Source organism: Drosophila albomicans, chromosome 2R (genome assembly GCF_009650485.2).
Source record: "Drosophila albomicans strain 15112-1751.03 chromosome 2R, ASM965048v2, whole genome shotgun sequence".
NCBI lineage: Eukaryota > Metazoa > Arthropoda > Insecta > Diptera > Drosophilidae > Drosophila > Drosophila albomicans.
The window spans coordinates 13869843-13895740 of NC_047631.2; the positions used below are offsets into that span (position 1 = coordinate 13869843).

The 25898-nt window shown below is 39.2% G+C and overlaps 1 protein-coding gene across 2 annotated transcripts in view; it reads left to right on the plus strand.

Annotated features, from left to right (window-relative positions):
- The first annotated feature begins 10276 nt into the window (after nucleotides 1-10276).
- The window catches only part of LOC117576252 (rho GTPase-activating protein 7), a 96287-nt gene continuing 80665 nt past the window's right edge, over nucleotides 10277-25898 (plus strand). For both annotated transcript variants that reach the window (XM_034260879.2, XM_052007841.1), the window contains exon 1: nucleotides 10277-11398. The gene's annotated coding sequence lies outside the window, so the exon portion shown is untranslated. The remainder of the gene's footprint in view (nucleotides 11399-25898) is intronic.

The following is a 25898-nucleotide window of genomic DNA, read 5'->3' on the forward strand; positions in this document are numbered from 1 at the left end:
GATCTGATGTGGCCGGATATCAAAATCGACATGATTAGGCGAAACACAAACTGGTGGCGTATACTTAATGTGACACAAAACTTGCCACAGCAGGCACTCGGGCAAGTTGCAGGTGCGGCACAAACAATGTCAAGGGCGTTGTAGTTGTGTGTACGATGGGCCATAACTTAAATGAGCAGACAATATTAAATTGGCTTTCAAATTTTCAGATTTGGCAAAAGTCAGGCGAAAGCCTCCCCAACTGATGGTTGCGGTTGCTGTTGTTGGTGGCATGAATAAAACATTACGAAGGCGTTGCATGCACCAAAAGAAACAATAACTAAAGGCGTTGCTGCTACCTTGTGCGAATGCGCCTTCTCTGTTGTTGTTGCTTGTCTGTTGGTTGCTGCTGCTGCAGCGGCTGCTGCTGTTGTTGTTTGGCTCTTGGCCATCTCAGCTTGGCTAGCTGGCTGTGGCCAAAGCGGTAATACGTCAATAACCGTTTAGCGTACAAATTGAAATTTTTATTAGTTACGGACACCGGGCAACCGGGCAGCAACTGTTGCAACTGCAACAGCAACGGCAACGGCAAACGTTGAGCAAAAAAGCAAACCAAAGCATTGGCCCGCCGGCGCTTCCACAACAACAACAGCAACAACAACCGGAGGAGGGAAAACTGGCAGCGGCTGAAGCTACTTAGACAGTTAGCAAAGGGGCTGAGGAGGAGCAGCTGTTGCTGCTGTTGCTGTTGCAATCGCAATTGCTGTTGGGATTCGTAGAGGAAGCCACACGAATGCCGCTGCTCTGGCTGCTGAGATATCGCCAGAGATTATGTTTTGTGGCAGTAGCAACAACAACAACAACAACAACAGCTGCTGCTGCTGCTGCTGCCACCATTGTTTTTGTTTTTGATGTTGCTGTCGCTGGCCTTTGGCTTGCTGCAACGCGGCGCTGGCATCTGTGCGATGTGCAACACTTGCAGACAACTTGGCGCTGCTTTTTTATTTTATACATTTTTTTCATTCACTTCGCGTAGGGGGCGCTATGAAATTTGTTTATAGAAATTAGCCAGTCCGTCGCCTTGGCTTGTCTCTGGCCACGCCCTTGTTTCTCTCTCTCACTCTCCCTCTCTCTTTCTCTCCTTTCCACTCCTGAGTGACTGTCTGTCTCACGGTCTATCCGTTTATCAGCCCGCAGGTGATTAAGCCGTCGTCTATGTGATTTGCATGTGTGTGTTTGTGTTTCCTCCTGTGTGTTGCAGCCACACACAAAGCAGCTGACTGTCGCGTTGCATTGGCTGACGGCTGTGTTGCATCCTGCTGTCATTTGGCTACCGCATTTTGGCCACCCCAAAAACAAAACGAGAAAACAGACGTCAGGTGATAATATCTTTGATAGCTTTGTTGATTTCTTGAATTATGCACCAACAATATTTGTCTTGCGTGTTGTTTTGTTTTTGTGGCAAGTTGACAGCATTTGTTAGGAGGGGGAAGCCACAACAACAAGGACGTCTAATTGTCTGGCAGCCAAAAGAACTGCTGCGCTGCACGCAACGTGCAACGTGCAATGTGCAACCAGCAACTTGCTGCAATGGGCATTTTGCGGCAAAACTGGGTTAAGTACGGTGCTGCTCTCGAGCTGCAATTTATGCTTTTCGTGTTTACAGTTTTTATGATGCTGTTTTGGCCAAACAAACACTTTGCCAAATAAACAAAACAATCAGCAGAACAAACGTTGCCACATTCACAGCGTTGCTGCCACACTTCGTTGCACAGTCGATCAAGGCCGCGTTAACCAGCTAAGCAACTGAGCAGCTGAGCAGCTTTCAGCTTAAGTACTATAAATTACAAGTTTGTATATATTTTTTTTTATTTTTGTATTTTTCGTTACCTCTTTTTCTACATATTTTTGTTGTTGTTGTTGTTGGTGGTTGCAAACGGAAACATTCATATGCAAAAGCAACCCACTTGGTGTTGGCGTCGTAGTTGTGGTTGTAGTTGAAGCTGAAGCTAGTGCTGTTGGCTTTGCCTAATGAGCCGTGCCCAAAAATCTTGGCTTAGCTCTGCGAATGGGTTTGCTGCTAGTTGCTGGTTTCTAGTTGCTGGTTGCTGGTTGCTGGTTGGCTGCCTTTCACAACGCCAGGGTGTCTGGCAAAATCTAATTAAATGTTATCGCGCTAATAATCAACAAATTTACAAACTTTCTAAAGCCGCAACGCTCTAGAGTTAAAGTCATAGTCAGAGTCAACGCAGCCTTTGTGACTTCTATGTGAAGTGCGTTATAAAAAATCGCTCAGCTCGACTAATTATGAGCGCCTAATTACAAAGACGGATGCCACAAGAGGTTGTGCAAAAAACAAGCGACAGAAAAATAGAAGCAAAAACAAAATAAAGTCAAACTGGTTGCAGCAACACTCTGCCGCTCTACAGAATTATGATTTCAGAAAGCCAAGCGCGTGGCAATCGCTCGAGTGACTTTTCCGCCGCCACCGCCACCGCCGCCGCAGCAGCAGCAACATTTTGATTTATGTGGCAACTGTGACATGGCGCACAGCGTTCTCTATAATTATAGTAGCTCAATGTCCGAGCTTGCAGCAGACTTTGTGGCGACGCCAAATCGAAATTGTCTCGCATTATAATATATAATTAAAGCACTAATACTTTAATGTTAGATATGCTCGCATTATAAGATATAATTAAATAAACAAATGGCAAGCGAATCGAAAAATTTCTGCTCGCTGCTGTCATCAGCCAACAATTGGCAGCAACAGTTGCTGTCGGCGGATGTTGTTGCCGCTGCCCCTGCTGTTGCTGTTGCTGCCGAGGCCTAATGTTGTCAGCAGCTCATAGGTTGCCACATTTCATAGCGTCTCTGAACTTAGCACTCGCAACACCCTCCAACTCTAATCGAAGTGGCAAAGGGGCAGCCTCAATGGCGATGGCAAGCGATGACGACGGGATTCGCACTCTCTAAAGATGCTGGAAATATGAGCTCTCTTCCCGGAATGTGGCCTGCCATTGGCTGTGGTGTTGATAGCAGTTTTTAGCCATGACTTGGCGTCAAAATGTGCGACTTGCAGCCAAGCACTAACAAGCCATAAATAACAACAGCAGCAACAACAACAACAATCGCTGTTGCAAGTTGTGAATGGAAATTAAAACAATCAGCACAACAACAGCAACAACTTTCAATGCACCTCGATCGATGTTTCGCTTTAGCCTGCAACAAGTACATAAAGGCAGTTGCCGCAATTGCAACTGTTGTTGTTGTTGCTGTTGTTGTTGCCGTCATCCAGCAAGCGGCGGCAGCAACAACAAAAGTTGACCCATTTATGCAGATTTCGTTGGCCAAAACAATGGGCATGTGCGGCAAACTGCACGTAACAACTGCAACAACCTGAACAGCAACCACGGGAGCCGTGTACTGCGACAAGTACACCACGCCTGCAATACCCTGTAAATGTAGGCTTATGGGGTGTGCTAGACTAGGTGCTCTAAAATAAACACATATTACTTTGAAGCAATTGAAGTGTTGTTAATTGTTAGAATGTTAGCCTTAAATACCCTGTATGGACAAAGGAGTATTTAAGCAAAGCTTTAAGAAAGCAAATACAACAGATATTAAACCATTTTTATACAAAGTGATTTTAATATACTGTAATTTAATAAAAAAAAGTACAAAAAACTCTAAAACTGTGCCACAGCTAAAGAAACTGTAGAATCGCATTATAGTTGTAATACCCTGTACAAACTTGAAGAGTAGTGCAAGCTTAACTATCTAAAAGAAATAAATAACTTAGGAGCATACTTAGTTATTAACACAAGAGCAAAAGTGATGTATTATGCAAGCAAGACATTAACGAACATATAATACTACATAACATCAATAGTGTGAACTACATCTATTATTAAGGCAGTCAATCGATATAGACTTTTAATACCCTGTGGTAGCATGAACGGGCATGTTTGACAAGTCACACTGCTTCTAAATAAAATGAAGAGTGATAGGTATCAAATGAGATGCCTATAAATCAAGTGTAATACCCTGCAATTTCATAGTAGGCCACAAAAGATGTGACTTACAAATTAGAGCAACTGCACTCACAGAAATAGTATATCGTAATACCCTGTATTTTCATGTAAAGGCATGCTAACCTAGACCGTCATCCCTATAAACATGGAAACTCTTCACGTTGCATTACATTTTCCCACAAAAAATCTTGCATTCAGTTGAGGGTATCAGCGAGTCGTTCAAGCGTTGCTGCGTTTGGCCGCTTGTGATGTTGTCGGCACACAGAATACTTGCATTTAGTCATTTGTCATGTTGATTTATGCTCGTATTTGCTCATTGGCGTTTAATGTTGAACAAGATTTTCACACGGCGTCGATCAACACGGTCTCCATCGCCGTCGTCATCTCCGCCCCGAGCCGAACTGAGTCGAGCCGTAGCAACAGTCTCGACACCAACTCCAACTCCAACTTCAACTTAAAATCCAACAGCAAATGCAACTCGCAGTTTCAGGTTGACCCAATGCTGGCGGCAACCTTGAGCCAACGGCCAACGGCCAACAGAGGCTGTGCACCGTTGGCCCGCCGGATAACGGCAGCTGTCCGTCTGTCTGTCCGTTTGTCAGACTATATGTTATTTGCTTGTTAGCTCGATCTAGACACGATCCTGCACACACATACACACACACACATAGTTTACTGTGTCTTATTGTGCCTTCCGCTTCGAGGTGTCTGACTGGCATTTATAATTGAAGGATCTGCGGGTTCTACTCGCTTATCTGCTGAGTAAACAGCACTTAAAATTTTTTGTCTTTTGTTTATGTCAAGCGGAAGTCAGTCTTTAAGAAACAAGCAAAAGAACTATAGCAAATAAAACTCAACTACCTGCCTGCCTAGAGAAATGCAACTATGTAAGTGTCTAACTTACCTTTATTTGTCATGGAATATGATAGTGGCTTTCTGTTCGTGGCAGCCAGTTACCACTGTAGCAGTGGGCACATTAATCATGCAATTGTGACTGCGATTGCTACCGACTGCGACTGCTGGCTGTGGCTCATCAATAAACTGCGCAATCCTCGATGGAGGAAGGTGGCCAAGGGGGAGGGAGGATAGAGGAGTCTGGTCAGGTGCGTGGGGCATCGCGTGGCGCTTCGATTAATGAGCATGCCACGATTAGAATCAATTTGAATTAATGAACATTTTGAGGCGACTTTTGATTTTGTTTAACAACAAACACACACAGCGGGCGGCAGTTCGATTTGGCCAAAAAGCAAACTGCAAAACAAAAGACTTAGGCAGCGAACTTGACTGAGAAATTTCGGTTAGGCAGTCTGAACTGAATGGTTTGGCTTGGCTTGGCTTGACTTCGCTTAGCTTGGCTTGGTTTTGCATATTAATTTCACATGCCTTGGCCATAATGAAAAGCGATTTTATATTGCCCGGCCGCCTGTGGTCGTTTATAATCAAGTTAAATGCGCGCACAGCCATAAAAAACTTGGCTCACTATCAGGCAATGCCGCCGCCGCCGCCGCCACACTCAAATGGCAGCGGCCGAAGGATGATCGCAAGTGTATTGGACAGAGTGTGACCATTAACAGAACGATGTCGCCAGCTAACAGCAAAATGCAGACTGAGACTGAGACTGAGACTGAGAGAGTGTGTGCGAGCATTGCCTTTTTTTATGGCAATTTTCACTTGGCAGGCTAATGGGGTGGCCATGGCCAAGTGGGGAAAATCCCCGCCAACTTTATTGCCCAGCTCGCATGCTGTGAGCGCTGCATATAAAGAAAACAAAAACTATCGTTTAACCACTTTTATTTACATTATTTATGCAAAGAGAGAAAAGTGCGTTTTACAGCTGCCGCGCAATTATACGGATACAGAAATAATATATATTTATTATTTGGACACACTTTATAAACGCTCAAAATATGATACTTGCAAAAGTTGCTGTTTAAAATAATTGTTAAAAAGTAAAACTGATTTTCCTTGCAAAATATGTTTTCTCTTTCTGTGTGAGATCAAAAACCGACCTCTTAATAACAAGTCGAGTGTGCTCGACTGTGAGATACCCGCTACTCATTTTAAATAAAAGCAATATATTGCGGCATTATTCTCAAAACATATCAAAAATACTACAAAAATAACAAATGGTATATTTGGTATATCGATATAGTACGTCATTCAAAATATAGACGGCACAATATACCAGATTGTCAATTTGCGACTCTAGTCTTCGGACAGACTCCGGACAGACTTCATGCAGTCGAGGCATGACCAGCATAGTCCTTAAACATAGCGCTGAAACACACATCTTGCCACCGTCACAAAAGTAGTTACTGTTTATCCATTCTGTGCACAGCTCGGGAGACACGAGAGACTCGGAAGACTACGCTCTTCAACTTGAACTTGAACTCAAAACTTGAACTAAAATCTTGCACCACTCGAAGGCCCCAGCAGCCAGTACTCTTTTCTATTAAATGTAGTATTTAATACTATATATATATACTATATATATATATATTTAATACTATATTTAATAATAAAATAAAAAATAATTACTAAATTTGATAAAAATTGTGATAATGTTAAATGCAAAGAAAATAAGTGAATTTAATAGATAAAAAGAGTAATCAATTAAGTTTAAAATACTCTATTTTTATTTTATTTTAATTTATTTTTTTCAATTTTTAAAATACATATTTTTTTTTATTTTTACTTTTTAATTTGGTTTTCTTTTGCTTTTATCGAAAATAAAAAAGAACTTCATGCATATTTACTTTTAGAGGCACATCAAAAATTCCTGCTGCTGGCTGGCATTGAAAACAATTTCAGATATGCACGAAATCTTCAAATTTTTTTTTTTTTTTTGTCTTTTTGTTTTTTTTTTTTGGGATTCATTGGAAATCAAAAAACGCGCAGACGAAGACGCTATCGATCAACATGCAACGCGGGGATAGTTGAGATTTTAACACAATGGGACGTCGGGGGTTTCGATTTCAAAGGCACGTAGATTTTCTGTGTGACGCTGATGCGCACCTTCGATAAGGATGTTGTCCGTTGATTCCCCTCTTCGTCGTCGTCTGTCCGCACGTCGTCTAACACACCTCAGAAAGTTATGAAACCCGTTGAACGCGTAAAAAGGAGGGGGTAAGAAAAAAGCAAATGAAACGTGAATAAAACTAATTCCATTGCATGCAACATGGATTAAACCACGCTTCCTATCATTGTGATCCATGAAACTATTGGCCATCAGAACCCGGCACATTTTGTTTATTTTCCTCACTATTGGGTATCGGCTCCAAATTCGAGTTGTCTCTGGGCAGCGCATTAAACCGATCAATTTGAATGCACATACTACGAAAGGTCTCGGAACTGCTCCGAACTTCGACAAGTTCCGTAGTGCGCCTCCTTTTTCTGGGATGCTCTGATATTGAGCTTGTGTCGTATTTGTATTTTCTCGATTCATTAATTCAATGGGATCGGTCAGCTGACGAGTCTGTGGTAGGCGAGATCGTCGTTCCACCGTTGGAATCATCTCAGGAAAGCCAATAGGAGCCAAGGCCATTGAATTTCCCGAGGATTCTTGAGCATGTGAAGCTTCTAGAACAGTTGATTTAGTTGTTTCGCCCTTCCTACTTTTCCGGGTAGTTTTTGGATTTTTTTGCGCTGCAATGGGTTCTGGAACAGCTGATTCAGTGACCTCTGCTATCTTCTTAGGCATCCGAGGAGCTCTTGACTTTATAGAATTAGCAGCTCCAACAGAGTTATTTAGGGATTCTAAAACTCCAGTTTCCTTAGACTTCCGTTGAGCTCTTGGCTTCTTTGACGCAGGTAATGATTGTGAAGTCTCTGGGATTTCTGGAGCAGCTGTAACAATGTTCTCAGGCATCCTAATTGGCGACGAATCAGCACCCTTTGGTTTTCGTGGAGCTCTTGGCTTCTTTGGCGTAGCTAATGATTGTAAAGTTTTTTCAAATATCTCTGAAGCTTGTGATGCTACTGGAACAGCTGTAACAATGTTTTCAGGCATCCTAATTGGCGACGAATCAGCCATCTTTGGTTTTCTTGAAGCTCTTGGTTTCTTTGGCGTAGCTAATGATTGTAAAGTTTCAAATATCTCTGAAGCTTGTGATGCTACTGGAACAGCTGTAACAATGTTTTCAGGCATCCTAATTGGCGATGAATCAGCCATCTTGAGTTTTCGTAGAGCTTTTGGCTTCTTTGGCACGGCTTTTGCTTCATCTCCAACAATTTCCTCTGGCATCCTAATTTCAGTCGACTCTACCTTCTTCATCTTACGTGGAACTATTGACTGTGCCAATTCCGTTGATGAGGTGTGATCGTGCAACCTGGGATCAACTGGCTGAACAAGTCGGGCTCTCTTCGGAGCACGAGATCTTACCCGAGCTGCATTCGATGCAAAGTCCTCGATCGAGGGTAGCGCTGAACTTCTTCGCATCGGCGGAGCCTCAAGGGCTCGTGGAATAAATTGTGCAGATCTAATGGCCAAGGTTCGTTTTGAGGTTTGTAGAGTCTTTTGAGCTCGTAGAATGCGTGGAGTCCTTTGAAGTTTTCTAGGTTCTTGAACTCTTGCAGTTCCTCTTCCATTTCCTCGAATACTATTACGTGCTTGAAGCGTATTAGCCCTATTGAATCCAAGTCCCATAACTTTTGATGCTGTTCGACGTTTTCTTTGACCTATTTGTAATCCTGCAAGTCTTGAAGCTCTTGAAGTAGATGCTCGCTCTGGTAATATCCCTCCTTCGTCGAGATTGCTGCGAATTCGATCCAGCTCTGACTGGGCGATTGTTACGTTGTCCACATGAACTAGAGTTAGCGGCTGTGACGTGTTTGTGGACTCTGCGGCTTCAGGCCTGACCATAATATTTACGGACATTCGAGTGTCCCTCCAGTCGGTTGCCAGCTGTCTATACTTTCTCTTATGGCGATCCGATAACCTTGACCATTCGACCGAAGCTGCCTTACGCAGCTTAGAAGATTCCTGCAGCGTCAGTCGGTCTCTGCCCTTGCTGCGCAGAAAGTCCAGCCGGAATTCGTTGACGAAATTAGTGACAGCATCAGGCGAAGCAATGCGTCGCAAAGTGGAGTCCACATCCTCATCAATTGGATTGGCGTTGTTGCTGATTGCGATGGCGGTTTCTTCCCGTCGAGAACGACCGACAAGGCGACGGAATAGCGAAAACATTTTGCCAGTATTAAATTCAAAACTTTAATAATATTTTTTTATCTTAATTTTTGTTGTATGTATGTATGTTTATTCTTTGATGTTTGAGATTCTTATGATCTACAAAAAATATATACATGTTAGGAAACTCGTAAATGACACTAGTCTCAAAGATGCTCGGTTTCCTAATCCTATGGTAAACAAAGGCACTGCAATCTAATTGAGACAATGAAAGTGTTAAGACGTCTTCCTGGAAATTGACACTTACACAATGAAGTGCTTAAGCCAGAGTCATAAAATGTGGCAGATAGAACAACGAAGCTCTGATAACAGCAAATGATTTAAGACCACAGATAAACACAAACACATACACACACACACGGAGGCTGCAACATCAGGCAGACAAGATGCCACACAGTTGCCCAGTTGCCCTATGCCCAGCTGTGAGCTGTGTCCCTCATAAAACTTGCAGCAATTCCATAGTCTTTTATCGCCGCTTGTTAACGTTGGGAAAGTGTGTAAATTTACACACCAAAACACCGCAGGTGGAGTTTTCCCCATTTTGGTTTTACTTTCAATGATGAAAAGTTCTTGCAACCAATTCTTTAACCGTTCCCGCCGCTGGTTCCACAGCCAACATGTTCGACTACCGAAACGGTTATCGAACCAGAAGTTCGCTTAGTTATGTTTGCCGTTGCTGTTAGCAGTCTGTTAAACTAAGTGCCAAAGGCGAATTATTGCAGTAGTCTGCATTCAATCTTAATTATTATAAAATGAACAATTAAATGCAAATCTACAGCATTAATAACATATTTTTTTCTTAATTTTATTTCGAAAGTATTAATTGTTTGTTCCATGCAAAAAGTTTTTTGTTGTTTTTTTCACAATTGCAATAAAAATAAATGTTTTAGTTCTTCAAAATTATAATTAAATGCTTTTGCTCAGTTCAATGTTTGCATCGCAAACTTTTTGAAACACTTTAAACTCAACTCCGCTGTTAAAAACTTAACAACAGCAAGCGGTTGCGTTGCGCTTCAAACATGTTCGTTCGCATCACGACAAGCGATCGCGCTTGTTGATGTGCGATTTGTTGCAACCGTTAGTCGGCAACCGCTTGCCAAGCTAAACAGACGTGCAGACGGGTCGTGAGATTGTGTCGCTGATTGCCAATCGGAGTCTACGATTTATGAATGAGCGTCGCGCAGCGTGAGACAGACATTCAATTCCCATAAAAAAAACAAAAAGCAGCAAACGCAGCTGACGACGAGAACGTAAACGTGAACGAAATTACAAAACAAAATCGAGAAAAATACTTCTTATATACGATAAACAACAAGACCCACATACAAACAAATACACACAAACACAGAATAACAAAACACACTAAACAAAACGATAGCCGAGGGTAAAAGTTTATTAAGAAAGAAAACGTTTGTTTTGCTCCAGCAACAACAACAACAAGTCGAAAAAACGAGCACGGAAATTGCAATTGCAAAGAAAACAAACGTTTCGATTGTCAAAGACGCGGCAAATATTCGCGGTTTTATTTTTTTCGGCTTTGCATTTCACACACACACATATTACCCCGCTCTCTCTGTCTCTCTTTCTATCACCACATCTTGCTTGTTGCATTTGTGTAGTATTTCGTGTGCATAACAAACCAGGAAAAAGTTACAGCACAAATACGAATATAAAGCTAAATAGTGCGTAAAAATCTGTTTTCTGTGCGATTCGCTTCGATTCGGTTGCGTTGTGTGTGTGTGGGGGAGTAAGTGGTAGTGTATCTGTGCGAGGTGCGTATGCGGGAGCGTGTGCGTGTGTGAGAGTGTTAGTGCGCTGAATAGAATGAGAAGCGCGGAGAGCGCCTCGCGTGTGTTTTTGTTGCTGCTTTAGATTACCAAATTCTCGCACGAAAAAACATGTCGAAATTGAAATTGAAATTAAATTGTTGAAAACGAGCGCTAAGCAACCACAACAACAACAACAACAACGACAGCAGCAATTTTGTAAGTGCGTGAAAAGTGAAAAGTGTTATCGGAAAAACACACATTCGTGGCCAAAAAAAATCAGTAATCAAATTGAGTGAATTTCAAATCAAGAATAATACATATTTTGTATTTTTGTGCAACGAAACTTGAGTTTCTTATTGAGATAAAACGACCGCCTCTCTTTCGCTGCTCTATCGTTCAACTCTAACTGCCGCTCTCGCTCTCTCGCATTAAAGGTAAGTGCAAGTAACAGAATAAGAAGAAGAAGAAGAAGAGGAGAGCAGAAGAGGAGCTTATCATTAGCCGTGGGTAAACATTAGCTTATCTCTATGGCTCTTCCATCGCACTCTCGCAGTCGCTCTTGCTTTGTGTGTGGCAGCCACATCTGCAGTTGCCAAAGTTAATACCAGATATTTCCTAGAACGCGACGTCAGCGTTAGTTGTTGTCGCTATGTTTGCAGTTACTTTCACTCCAAAAACAAAAACAAAAAACACAACAACAACAAAACAAAAAAAACACAAATTAACAAAAGAAAAAATAAATAAATAAAAACAGAAACGCAGAAGTGGAAGAAAAAGAAGTTGAAGCCACACAGACTCTGCTCAAACCGGCATATGCCACACAAGCACAACACACACACACACATACAGACGCACACACACACATGTACTGTGTGCTATCAGTATCGCAATTGCCTGCGCCTGGGTCTAGCTATGGGCTTGAGTTGTGTCTGGGAATCAGTGTTGCCGGTTTAGCTATTTACCCGATAAGTCTGGCTATTTTCAAAAGCCTGACAATTTAGAAGATACTGTAAACTATATTGTCGATAAATGCAGCTACATTTAATTGCAAGTCTAAGATAAAGCTGGGTGTGAAATTTTTGTACAATTTTTGGACAATTATGAAAATCAATTAGTTGTGTTTTTTTCTATTAATTAAATTCTATACTGTATTGTCCGTCTTTTGTATCTTCATGGTAGTTTTACTTTATGTAAAATAAAATTATAATACAAATTCATTAGTTTTTTTTTAAGAATTTTTAATCGGAACTCATAAAAGAATTGTTTCGTTTTTAAAAAACGAAGAAGAATTGTTAAAACATTTCAAATTGTTTGGTTTAAATAATTGATTTAAGAAAGCTATTTAGTTTTTAGCTATATTTTCTAACACTTACTTCGCTACAACCTAATGCTTGGAGTTGACAACACTGTTGGGAATGGGTCGGTCTCTAGTCTGGCTCTGGTCGGGTGGTTGTCTCTCCTTTTTTAGTCAGACAGACCCAGACCGCTTTATCTTGTCAGCTGTGCTGTGATGTGTGTGGTGAGCGGTGTGGTTTCGTCTCTCAACTTCAAAATGATATAGTGATAACCTATATTATACAAGTACTACAACTGTTAGTTAGTCTCCCCCGCTCTGTAGTATTTAACTGTCTGCCTTCTAGTTGTTTCATCAGTCACACGCAATCCAAATCGCACTTCACACTTATCTGCAGTTCATTTTCTTCGCTTAATCATAATCACATCGGGCGAACATATTGATATATCGCTCAATGTTTTATTTGTTTTCTTGGCTTTATGTTTCGACTTGTTGATCTGCTGGAATTCATGGAAATTTTCAGACTTTATTTTAGTTCTGTTGATGGAATGAACTCAAAACTCAAGACACAAAACACAAAACACCACACAATACTTTAATGAGTTGCGGTTCTCTGTGATTTTGCATTGAAAGATTTCCGGTTCCATTCATTCGATTCGATTATGCGTCATTACCCCGCCTCTCGTAGCTGCTGCAAAAGGAAGATTGTTTTTTATTCTTTATTCCGATAAATAGGAATATTATGACGATATGGTTAGTTTATAGAGTGTGGCGTGGTTTGCCCATTTTACAACATAAAAACCTGCTCGATAAAAGTGTGTGTATAAACTGGTTTTTCGCTTTTTTGTTTTGTGTTGTGTTTAGACAACATATTCCACATATGTTTGTAGTACAATATAAATAAGCCTATAAAGAAACACTTGTGCGTGATGCGAAGTGTTTAATACAACGGCAAACTCGAGTAAATATAGCTGAAACAATACGCTCGATATTAATACTCAGTACGGTATCTGATGCCACATCCCCTAATTCCCGCTAATTAGTACTTTTTGTAGTAGATCTGTATGGGATTTGGGATTTTAATTAGTTAGCTTTAAGAATGGCTTCTGATGTTCTGCATTTTGGTATTCTTGTGAGTCGCTGCTTAATGCTACCATATATCAGAGTCAGGTTCATCAATTTCATATGTGATAAATGTCGTACAAGAATTTACATAAATACCTTCTACAGCTGCCGAACGAACAACTTGACTTGACAAAATGATTTGTATGCCGTCGCCGTCGACGTCGACGTTGTCGTCGTTGTTGTCGTTGTCATCAACGGGGAACGACACTGAGCGCCACCCTGAACTTACAAGCAACACACACACACAGCCATAGATACAGATACAGATACAGACACAGATACATATGTAGAGATGCAACAAAATTCTATCCAAAAACAGCAACTAATTCCAAACAATGTAAAGTATTATTTATTTTTAACTGAGGTCATCAGCGACGTCGACGTCGTCATCATCGTTGTTTTCGTTCTCGGCGATTACAACGTTGCTCTCCCATTTTCCAGCTCACATCTCTCCGCTCTCCTCTGATGCTCTCAGATTCGTGTTGTTCTTATTTCAAGTTAATGTGCTCGTGTTACTCTTGTTGTTGCTGTTGTGGCTGTTTTTCAGCTGTTGAACTCGAACTCTCACCAAATTATGCCACACAACACAACGACGTCGGCGGCTGCTGCTGCTGCTGCCCTGAGCATCGAACAGACCGAGACCCAGACCCAGTGTTATCGTCAGAGTCATAGCTATAGTGCCAGTGCCCAGTGGCGTTGTGTGGTGCCCCAGCAACAATAGCAACAGCAACAGCAACAACACCATCAAACAGCCCTGGCTGGGGCTGTGGCCGGGGCCAACAAACATTATTTCAAATACTATTTATGCTTGACTTTTGCGCCTCAATGACTTTTGAATTGCCTTGCCTTTGGCTGCCAGTTTTTACACACACACACACACACACACGCACGCACGCACGCACACACATATGCTTCATTCTCTTTTATTTTTGTTGTTGTTGGTTGTGCCACAGGCAAAACGCACATATGTTGCCTCAAATTGCAAGCAGATGCATTTTCGAGTATTGGAATTTTCCTTTTAGAAGAGAGCCCAATAACTGATAATTTGTCACCAGCTGTTCATAAAATTATGAATAATTTTAGAATAGGCTTTTAAAACAATTGAAAAATATGTAAAATACATTAAAAAGTAAGAACATAAATTACATTTTTAATATTCCAAGGGTTAACTTAGTGTTTCAATATTTCTAACTGTACTCCTTCAATTACATATAATATTTGAATTTCATATATATATAAAAGTGTTGCAATATGAAAGAATTATTTAAATGATTACTCAACAGTTCTATGTTACACTTTATAAAAATTTATTTTTAGCTGAAATACATAAATATGCAAACTAACCTAATAAATAGCTGAAAAATTCCAATCTGTAGATTATTAAAGTATTAGGATGCACACTTTTTATATTTCACTTCTTAGCGTCTAATTTAATTGTATTTTAATATGTGCTGCAATACGATTCATTTGAGTGTTTACTCGATTATTTTATCATGTAAATTTTGTATAAATGTGTTTCTTACTAAACGAAATGAATATCAAAAATGTACGTAAAACTGAAAATTTTAGAGTCAATCTCTAAAGCATTCGATTGTATATTTAAACTTTTCTCAGTTTACTTCTTGGCTTTTAAAGTCGAATTCCATAAATTGTATTTAAATTTGTGTGCAATATGATTCATAATAATTTTATCAGCAGTTCTATGCAAAGTTGTTAACAAAGAAATATGCGGGTTTTTATCAATTTATGCGATACTTTGATTTAAACGAATGTTAATAATTTTGTGAACTTTTAAAATATTATATACAAACTCGTTTCGATTCGATTTCATTATGAGGCTATTTGATAATTGTCAGCAAATAAAATGTCAATGTTATACAAATCCAGCAGTCTGACAAGTTCTTGTTTAAAGGCTTAACATACTTTGATTGATGTTGGATTATCTGCCATCTTATATAAGAAATCGATGCCAGCTAAAGATCGAAAAGTATCTACTCCTATCATTTGTCAATCCTCCCAAACAAATATTCTGTTTTATAAATCCTCTCTCCTAAAAGGAAAACAAACCAGTCTGGCAATATTTTCTTTGGGACTTTCTTAAAAAAAAAAAAAAACGAAACGAAACCTAACTCAATTCATTGGCTGCATTGTTGTTTTGCGTCCTCTTGAAAATCTCTTCTCGATCTCAATACTGCGCACACATTAAACACACATTAACCTGCATTTAATTTGTCAATATTAGCTCGTCAACGAGAGAAATAGCGGGGACCCTTGGGTCGGAGGTAACACAAAACAAAATATGGTTTGATCGGTTCTCAGGCCACACTTTTCATTTCTTTCGGAGTCTTTTTCGAGCATTGGAAAGTGAGGCAAGAAACAACAACAACAGCAATAACTCTGCACGACACACGACTGGGCGACTGACTAGTTGACTAACTGACTGACTGACTGAATGAATGACAGACACAGCATGTCTAGTCGACTGAATGGCCAAATGGCTAAATGGCCTGGGTCTCTGTGTGTTGACCTTTTCACAGCTGGAATCATCTTTCACATGCACAACACAACGTACGGTTCTGTTTACGGTCTGAGATACTCTACGCTCTGGTCTAGTCTGGGGTCTAGTCTGTGGTTTTTTTTTTGTTGGGAATTGGGGACTGCGGACTGTGGACTGAGTACTGAGTCTCCTCTTGCAGTGATCTGTGATCTGTTCGTACATTTGCCGGTCCATTGCTCGTGCGCTTGTCAATTTCTGTCAGTTGCTTGTCAAAAAATTTGTTTGCCTCGAAAATGTGCAGTGAAAATCAAGCCAAAACAAAAAGCGAGGGGGAAACGAGTAAGAAATAAAAACTACAAACACGATTTTCATGTACTACAAAAAAAGCAAAAGCGCAACCAGCACACCAAAAAGTGATTGACGAACTGACTGCATGATGGACTTACTGACTGACTGACTGACTGTTCCATGTAGAAATTTGTATTGTAATATACCCTGAGAGCCCTGCATAATTAACCTTTTGCCATGCTATGCATATTTGCCATACCTCCATGTCGATATGATATTCACTCACCTGTCCAGCTGTCTGTCGTGTGTCTGTCTGTCTGTCCGACTGTTTGTTTACAGCGTAATTTGTTTATATTCCGCAAGTTGAATGTGAAAACGCAAACAAATCACAACAACCGTGCTACGCAATCGCGTAGCGTCAAATGCTGACTAATAGCGGTTGTCCCCTTCCCCCTTCTATCCCTCCCAAATAAGGGCTGCTCTCTCTGACACGTACGCCATTCCCTATATAGAGGGCGGCTCTACCCAATAACTGACACGTATCTCGTTTGTTGTTTAGGTGTCAGACGGTTATTGCGTGCCCTTTGCATCGAGGGGGCGTCAGAATGTCGCCAATTATGTCTGTTGAAAATATGAAAATTAGCATATTTAATGCGCGTTTTTATTCACCACAAATTTGTCATTTAATAAAAATGATTTTGCTTTTTTGGCGTCGATTTTGTTGTTGTTGGATATTTTTGGCATTTTTAGTTCACGCTTCGCTTTGCAGCCGAAACGAGCTAATCACAAGGCGTTCAATTGCTGGCAATTTTCGTTTATAATTAAGTGCAATTAATTTTGCATAAAAGCGGAAATGGAAAATCTCTGTCGCGCTCGCTGAGAGCATTCATTGATAATGGCATGCAAAAAGAAAAAAAAAGCGAAAAAGAAGAAAAAAACATTTCTTAATGATAGACATTCACTTTTTATGGGCGAGCGAGGTGTGTGTCTTAATGGAGTGAAATTTTGTCGTAATTGAGCGCGACGAGCTTTGAGCTTTGGGTGCGCATTTGATGAATCTTGAGAGTGAATTTTGCCACACAGTTTTTGTTGTTGTTGTTTTGTTTTTTGTTGTTTTTGGCAAAAACAAAGACAACAACACAATCTTGTTGATATGCTCCAGCGAAGCAGTTCGCTGCTGCCGTTGCATTTGTTATGCAAATCAAGTGCCGTATACATAGCCATGGTATGTAAAGTTATGTACAATACATACATACATACGTGTATACATAAGCTAAGAAACCAAAACGACGTCAGAGTCTCAGTCTCAGAGCCAGTCTGTGGAGCCGGACTAGAGACCAGACCAGGCACAAAATTGAAATCAACTGAAACTGCGAACTGGTTGTGTAGGCAGCACACGTACAAGGTCTTCAAATATGGCTTTTTTCTTGTTGTTGTTGTTGTTTTCTAAGCATTTTTCTTCTACATATTAAACGTGTGTTGTATTTTAGACGCTATAATAGCATTAATTTACCATACGATTTCATATTTATGGCCATTGTACGCTCAACTGCAATTCGCTTCTTTTTTCAATTTGTGCAGTTGCCCCACTGTGTCGGTCTGTGTGTGTGTATGTGTGTGTGTGTGGGAGGTTTGTTGTTGACTTGATTTTTAATTAAGTATGTTTTTGTGGTTCGATTGTTAGTTTTTTTTTCCCATTTCCTTAACAATAATTGTAAAACTCTTTATTGCATTTTTTGCTTCTATTTTTTGTTTACGATTTTTATTTTATAGGGTTGGCGTGTGAATCAGCTTTCGTGTTTAGCAGCTGATAATTGGCAATGCACACACATTCAATAACATACATATGCATGTCAAAGTATTTGCCATTTATAGTAGATATAGATAAGCTTGCTGTGCTGCGCAATGTCGTGGCTATTTCCTACGGGACGTATGATTAATGCGTTGCGCTGGCGTCTGTCCAAAAATTGGCATGAAATCTGATGATCCATCTTTATCGATTGCAACTAGATAGCTACATATATTTATTTGCCTAAACATACGTAATAGATCATTGTCAAACACGAAATGTTTGATTAGCACTAGATATAAATGTAATTTCTGTATAAAATGATGAATCTACTATTTTGTGTAGCATTTCAGTATTTCAGCATTTCAAATTTGTAAAACTTTTTCAAATGCATTAAACTAATGATAAACATTCAATAGAAAGTAGAAATTCTTTGACGTACATTCGAAAAAACAATAACTATTTCAATCAAAAAGAAATAGAAATAAAAAAAAAATTAATTTTAATGTAAACTGTTAAGTTTGCTAAACAGAATCGAAATAATAATTGACAAACATTCAAGGTCTATCAATTATTTTCACTTTGTTTTTGTTCATACAGTATTTATGATTCCTGAAAATGTTGTTGGGAAAAAATAGTAGCAATTATTTAAGAACAACTTTTGTATGACAATCTGGCAATTTTTGAAATTTTTTAATTTAGTACTATACCAAATGGAGTTTTCAGTATATTAAAGTATTTAGCCTTTATATTAATTTGGTTTAATTTTAGAATATGGTTTTATTGAAATGAGTAAAGGTTATCTCACCTTCACACAGTCTTATTTATTATACTAGATCTCAATATTCATAAATGCGATTTCAATTCACAATCACTTTGTTTTATGTAAAATTTTAGTTAAAGAATTCAACTTTGGTATATTAGCCAAACTCATCAAAATACATTCATAAAATAACATTTTTAGTTTGATTAAAACTAGATAAAAATGCAATTTCATATAAAATATTCAATAAACAATTACTTTTATTTTGTAGAATTTTAAGTTAGGTAACATTAAGGCATACTTAAAATGCTTTCAACTAATAATAACTATTTTTATTTGCAGGTACGTGCAATCGGTTATTCCTTATAAAAATTTACAAAACGCGAATCGTAAGTATTATGCGATCTATATTTTGAGTGTAGCCACACATGTGCATTAAGAGACAACAACAAACAATAAACATGAGAAATAAAAAATTTTCGAAACGTGCATTTTTCGCCAAATTGCTATCAACAGCAACAGCAACGCAACAGCAACGACAACAGCAAATGTGATGTGTGTAGCGCCAGAAAGACCCCGAGATATATTTTGCGACTGTCTGCCAATTGTAATAGTATGAGAAGAATAAGCGAATATCGCGACACTTTGCAACTGATGACGTCATGGCAGCGCTGCCCCAAATAAAATATATCTAGATTGCATATTAATTAGCATATCGTCGTCGTTCGTCGGGTGACTCGAGGAATCATCATGCACACAAACACACAGTGTTCATTTGTTCTTGGACTTTGTCGCCCCGTTGCAGTTTCTTGAATTAGTCATTGACTGAGTCAAGCGACAAAAGAGCAGCAGAGGAGAGAGCAAGAGAATCGCGCATTTTGGCTTTTACTTTGATGTTTTTTGTTTTGCACGTTTTTATTGCTGGTTGCATTTCCTTTTGGACCCTGTTGACTCGAGAGAAGTCCATTAGCCATGTTTTAGCAGCCAGTCAATAAACCGACTGCCTGACTGACTGCCATTTTGGGGGCGACTGTTTTATGTGTGTGTGTGTGTTGTTGTCTGTGGTCGTTCGATTCTTCGTTCGCAGTTCTCAGATATCTCTCTTGAATGAATGAGTTCATCGGCGTCAACGTCAACGTCAGCGTCAGCGTTTTGCCATTTTAGCCGGCTGTGTTTTGTTTAACCAAATAATAAAACACGCGGCCAGTCATTCTGTGTGTGTGTGTGTTGAGTGCGTGGGGTGTCCAACTGTTGGGTTAGTCATCGTCAACGCCATCGCCATCGCCCATCAGTGACAGCAGCAGCCAAAAGCAATAACAACAGCAACTGCAGCAGCAGCATCAGCATCAGCACGATCGCTGCTTACGAGGAAACGCAGTTGCAGAGAGTTGATTGCACTTTGTCAGCGTTGGATTGATAAGCCCACTGTTTAGTTTCTTCAGTGCATCAGCAGCCCAGTCCAGCAGCAGATAGACAAGTCAATGCAGATAACAAATGATAGATAGAGCGAGAGAGAGAGAGAGAGAGAGAGGCAGATAGATCTCAGAAAACATTTTCAATTTGATTTATGGCATGTAAATTTATGGAAATTTACTGCAGCCCAAGCATGCTTCTATACGTAAACAGAACCAAGTTGAGTTGAGTGCGAGTTGAGTCGAGCTCATGACTTGATAAAGTGTAATACAAGCCAATAGTTTATTATAAAGTGCAAGTGTATGCGTTGGTGTCTGTGTCTGTGTGAGCAATTGCAGCGCATTCCAATTTTATTATATCATGTGCTCGCAACATTATCGCATATGGTGCGGCTGCTACACATTATCGCCTTGCTGCTTGCCACTTGCCACTTGCCGCCTTGCTTTGCAATTCTAGTCGGTATGTAAAAACAAGTTGTAGAACAAGTTTCGAGACGCCTTTTTAGAGTCACCCCCTCTCTCATCAGAGTACAGCATTATATTGTATGAGTGTATGCTGCGAGTACCCGTAATATTCACATTCACAGCGAGACTCAGAAGAGACCAAGTCTTAATTACCCAACATTTATTTGTGTTTCTATTCAAATTTTTTAACAACATTTTTTTCTCTGTACTTTTTGCTTGCGGCGCTAATGAACTCGCCGTCGTCTTGTTAATAATTATTAAAAAAAAAAAAAAGTTTTTTTCAATTGTTGTTGTTTTGTTTTTGCGGCTGCTGTGGCTGCTTTTAACGCGTTCAACTGGCTTTTGAATTGATTTCGGCAATTAAAGGCCTCTAAATGAAATTGAAAACGCTGAAAGCTACTCATGCAAAAAACACGGATAACAAAACCAACAAAAAATACTATAAAGCGAAAAAAAAAACAACTGAAAATAAATTCAAGTTATTATAAATATTTTTGTGAGAGACACTCGAGCGTTTTGATTGATGGGCGTTCAAGCAGCGTCAGCAATTGTTATACAAAAATATTATTAAAACCACAAGCAGCAAAAAAAAAAAAGAAACATGAAATGAAAATTATGACTTTGACCGTCAGTCGAGACATGCTGTAATCTAAAGAAATTTTAATTTTCGTCGACTTTTTGGCAAGCAAAGTGATTTATCTTTAAATGGTTTTTGCTTAAATTTAAATACTTTAAGTATTATGAGTGTTTGGCATTAAAAGATGAACTTATGTAATATAATTTTGAATTAATTTAGAAAATTAGAATTTTTCTTTTTAATGCATTTTTCGATGAATTTTCTTGCAAGCACTTAAATGCACATTTGCTAAGTGCATTTACTGGCGGAGTTTGACATTGAGTATAGCTCAAGTATTCTCCATATATAGTCAAATACATATATATATAATGTATATAATGTATACCAACTTTAATTTCAATTTATAATGCATTTTCCAATGTGCTTTATTGTATGCATTTAAATGCATTTCTGCCAATTGCATTTACTGGCTGAATTTCATCATGATTATAGCTGGACTATTCCCCATCTGTAAGCATACATAAATATTATATTATTTAATATAATAATCCAATTTTTAATAAAACTAAAAATATTTAATTTTAGAATGCATTTCCAATAAATTTCATTGCATGCGCTTAAATGCCTTTTTACCAATTGTATTTAAGCTTCAACTTGATTATACCTCGACTATTCCCCTTCTCTAGACATATTTACAGGGTATGCGCGTAAAAACCACATTCGTATTTATGCTGTTCATTGTGAGCGTTGTTGTTGGCTGCACACGTGCGTGGCTTAAAGAGTTTTGGACCTCTTATCACACTGGCCAAGCTCCATTCATTAGGTGGCTGATAAACAATTTTCAGTTCATTTTTCGTTTTTCTCTGTCGATTATCTACAATATACATATATGTGAAATGTGTGAGTGTGTTTGGTATGGTTTCACATAGATAGCATTTGGTTTGCTTTGTTTTACGTTTTTCCTTTTTATTTGTTGTTGTTGTTGCTGTTGTGTTGTGTTTTATTTTATCGCTTGATAAAAAAAAGAAAAAAAAAAAAAAACTGGCGTTATGTATATGCGACTTAATTAGTTTGCTCTGCCTACGTGGGCGCAGTGGAGCTGTTGTCGTCAAGACCGGATCTCTTGGATCTCTTCTATCGCCAGTCGGTCGGACACCACAAGTCGAGCAAGCGAAGAAGTAGAAGAAATTAATTAGAGACGCCGTAGCAGTGATAAGTAAATACAACAGAAAAAATAAATAAATAAATAAAAACCAAAACGAAAACGAAAAACAAATGCTGCAGTCTGAATTTCGCTTTTTTAGCTGCTACAGATAGAACTTTCTTCTGATTAGCTGATGGGTGCGAGAGTAGAAAACAGAATCCGAAATTCCATTATGAGATGATCCGATGATCATCTGGGAGGCCTATGAGAAATTAGTTTGGTGTCTCTTGAAATTAGCTTTAATTTTTCTGTGTACAAATTTGTTGATGTTGCAACCTTGAACAATTGCCAAATTTTGCCAGATTAGTAATTGTTGGTGTCGGTTTTTGTATTCGTTGAAGACGCCATAAATTTATAGTTTAGACCAGAGCGACTAATAGAAGGCGTCTTGTTGATTTCTGACATTAAAAATAACAAACAACAAATAATCAACATTTCTATATATTATTCATCTGTCTTCATTTGATTCGTTTGTTTGTCTGTTCGTCTTCTATTTGCTGTTGTTTTTTGTGGCACGGTCAGGAGCATCGTAAAAATTATATTGAGTCGAAGAAAAGGCTACAAAAGTCGTCGTTTATAAATGCCTCAATAAATTGGTTAAGGTCGAATCGGACATAAATCTATTGGGGCAAACGAAACGTGGCAAGTAGAATCGAGTATGTGTGTGTGTGATTATGGCACGTAGCAGCAGATATCTATATACCAAATAATGTATCTTTAAAGACTTTTATCGCTGTGTAGAATATATAGAAAATTATATAGATGCCCCCTAAGATACTTTCTTGTCCGCATTGTATAAAATAAAATGTATATTTATCTCTATGAGCTAACTTTGATGACTTTTCTTTGTGTTCGCGTTTTATGAATGGATTTATTGAACGCCGCAATAGTATCTACGAAACGGATGTGTGTGTACCTAGTATCTATAAAGTTGATTAGAGATTATGCATTCTTTGCGTGCCTTTTGTGACGTCAGCGCTTGTCAGTTGCGTTATTTACAACAGGCCAGGTCATAAATTCTGTTGAAGTTGTCTTGATTATTTATAAGCAGAAATATGATTTACAGCCCTTGGCTGGCGACTATGCAAATGCATTGCATTTATATAGTATAGTAAAAGCATATATGCATTTCTGTATTTACATATTTTGCATGCCGACAAGTCAATCACCACATGACGCTGATTAATTTAATCGTGGCCACTGAGGACAAACGACTCTCGACTCGCGGCTCTCTGTTGTTGACTGGTTGGAAAATAATAAAAAAAAAAGATTGTGCCCCGCACAAGGGAAATTATTTGCGCTTGGCTCATTATAGAATTTATAATTAAATGCAATTTTTTACAACTAGCAGCAAGAGGAGCACTGACCAGCGCACAACACACACACACACAGACACTCAGCTATATCAAATCAAATAACCGCAATTGTAATTATATTTTACAAAATGCGCTCGATACGCTCTGTTTGAAATAAACAACGAAAACAAATGATTAGATGCGAATACGTAGTTGTTGTTTTTTTTTTCGCTGCTTATAGCAATGAGTAAATAACAAACAACAACACACGAGTGTGTGTGTGTGTGTGTGAGTGGACAGCGTAACAAACGCGTTTGCTGATAGAGACAGAGACGATGGACGCACTGGCCGCCTGAGTGACCATTACAAATGTTCACTTAGCCCGGACCATAGATACCGCCAGTAATCGAGCGAGTGAGCGAGAGCGAGCGACAGACAGACAGAGCGACCGTCAGATCGCTTCGTTGCAGCACTGAAGCCAATCATCCCCCGCCTTCCCTCACGACCCCCCTTTTCGATCCCCTTTTCGCAGCAGCGGAAATTCCGCATCGTCTGCCGCACTTCGCATTCGCGCAACTTCAGCAGTTTGCAGTTCTCCTTTTTTTTTTTTTTGGTGTCGTTGTTGATTATTTCTACAAAAGCCACTAATGGATTTTGATATGCACAACACACAGCAGCTCACACACACACACACACACTTACAGCACACACTCATGTATATGGCACGCATATTTCTATTAAGATGATGTGCCTTTGGTCAGTGGCCACTCTCTCAACTCTCCGCTTTAAGTTGCTACTTTTTTATGCCAGCCTCGTGGCTACTTGCGGCATGTGGCAAGCAGCAAGCGGCAAACGCCAGCGCGGAGTGCCAGATAAAGTTCTTGCGCATTTTTTCGAGAAAGTGCAATCGTTAGAATGCGAACTGTGGAGAGTGTGGATTAGAAAAAGTTTGAGTTTAAGTATACATAGTGAAAAAATTACTTTCTAAATTCAAGAATTCATTTTGGAAGCTTTTTGAGCTAATAAAATTTATTTTAAACTAGAATTTCCGTTTGAAAAATTGTTTGTACAAATTGTACAGAATTTGTTCATACATTTCTTTTATAAGATTATTTAAGATTCAAATCTTTAATTTTTAATCTGCATAGAGAGAAGAAATAATGTTACGAAAACAAGAATCGTAAACTTAAGAATTCAAAATTTAAAAAATTTTAAAACAAAATTTCGAAATTATTCATCGTTTTGAGATTAGAAATCTTTTCAGAGAAAACAAAATATATATTTTTTATTTTAAACAAAGTAAATTTAGAAACGTTTGATTTTGATTTGAGATTTTTCGTTTTGAATTTAATTTTAACAGATTTGCATGTTTTGAAATTAGAGTATATATTTCGACTTAAAGAATTGCACATTTAAAATTATTTTAGAATTTAGATGTTGAATGAAGATGAAGAATTTTTCTTATGAGCTAACTTTTAAAATCATATAAGGTTTTTAAGCATGTTTTTTTCTGTGTATAGAAAATGAATTGAGAAGAGTGGACAGTGGAGAGTGTGTACTGGGGAGAGTTTGGACTCTTGAGAGTGTGGATTGTGGAGAGTTTGGACTTTTAAGTGTTGTTGTGGCCCGCTTAATTATCAAAGACATTTTTTTGCTGCACGGCCATCATTTTGGGCTTGGTCAGCTGATAGCGCAGTGAGCGAAGGCAAAGTGAAGGAGTGTCCCGGGTCCGGTTCGATGTATTTAAGGCGAGGTCAGGCCAGCCAGCCAGTCAGATAGTCAGGCCAGAGAGCCAGCAGTTGGCTGCTGTCACCGAATGATCTAATGTGCGATCCAGGAAGCGTTGCCACTGTCTGACTGAGGTAAACAACAACGTCAGCTTTGGGCTAAGCGTAAACACGGCAAAATGCAGCACTCACAAAAAGGGCGTGGGTGCGGGGAGGGGAGGGAGCATAGAGTAGGGAATGGTTGCCAGGTTGCAGCGTAGCCAACACTAAACTAATGGCAACCGCGCTAGCGTAGCACGGTTCAATGAATTACTTCATTAGTACAGGCGTGTACTGTGTGGCATGCGTTGGTCGTCGCAACAACGACGATGACGACGACGACGTTGCAAGCATGTCTCGCTAAGATACAAGAGAGAGAGAGAGAGAGAACAGCCAACAATCCAAACGTCTCGACTGCGTCGCTGTTTGTCTGCTGTTTGCCTGTCAGACTCGGTTGCG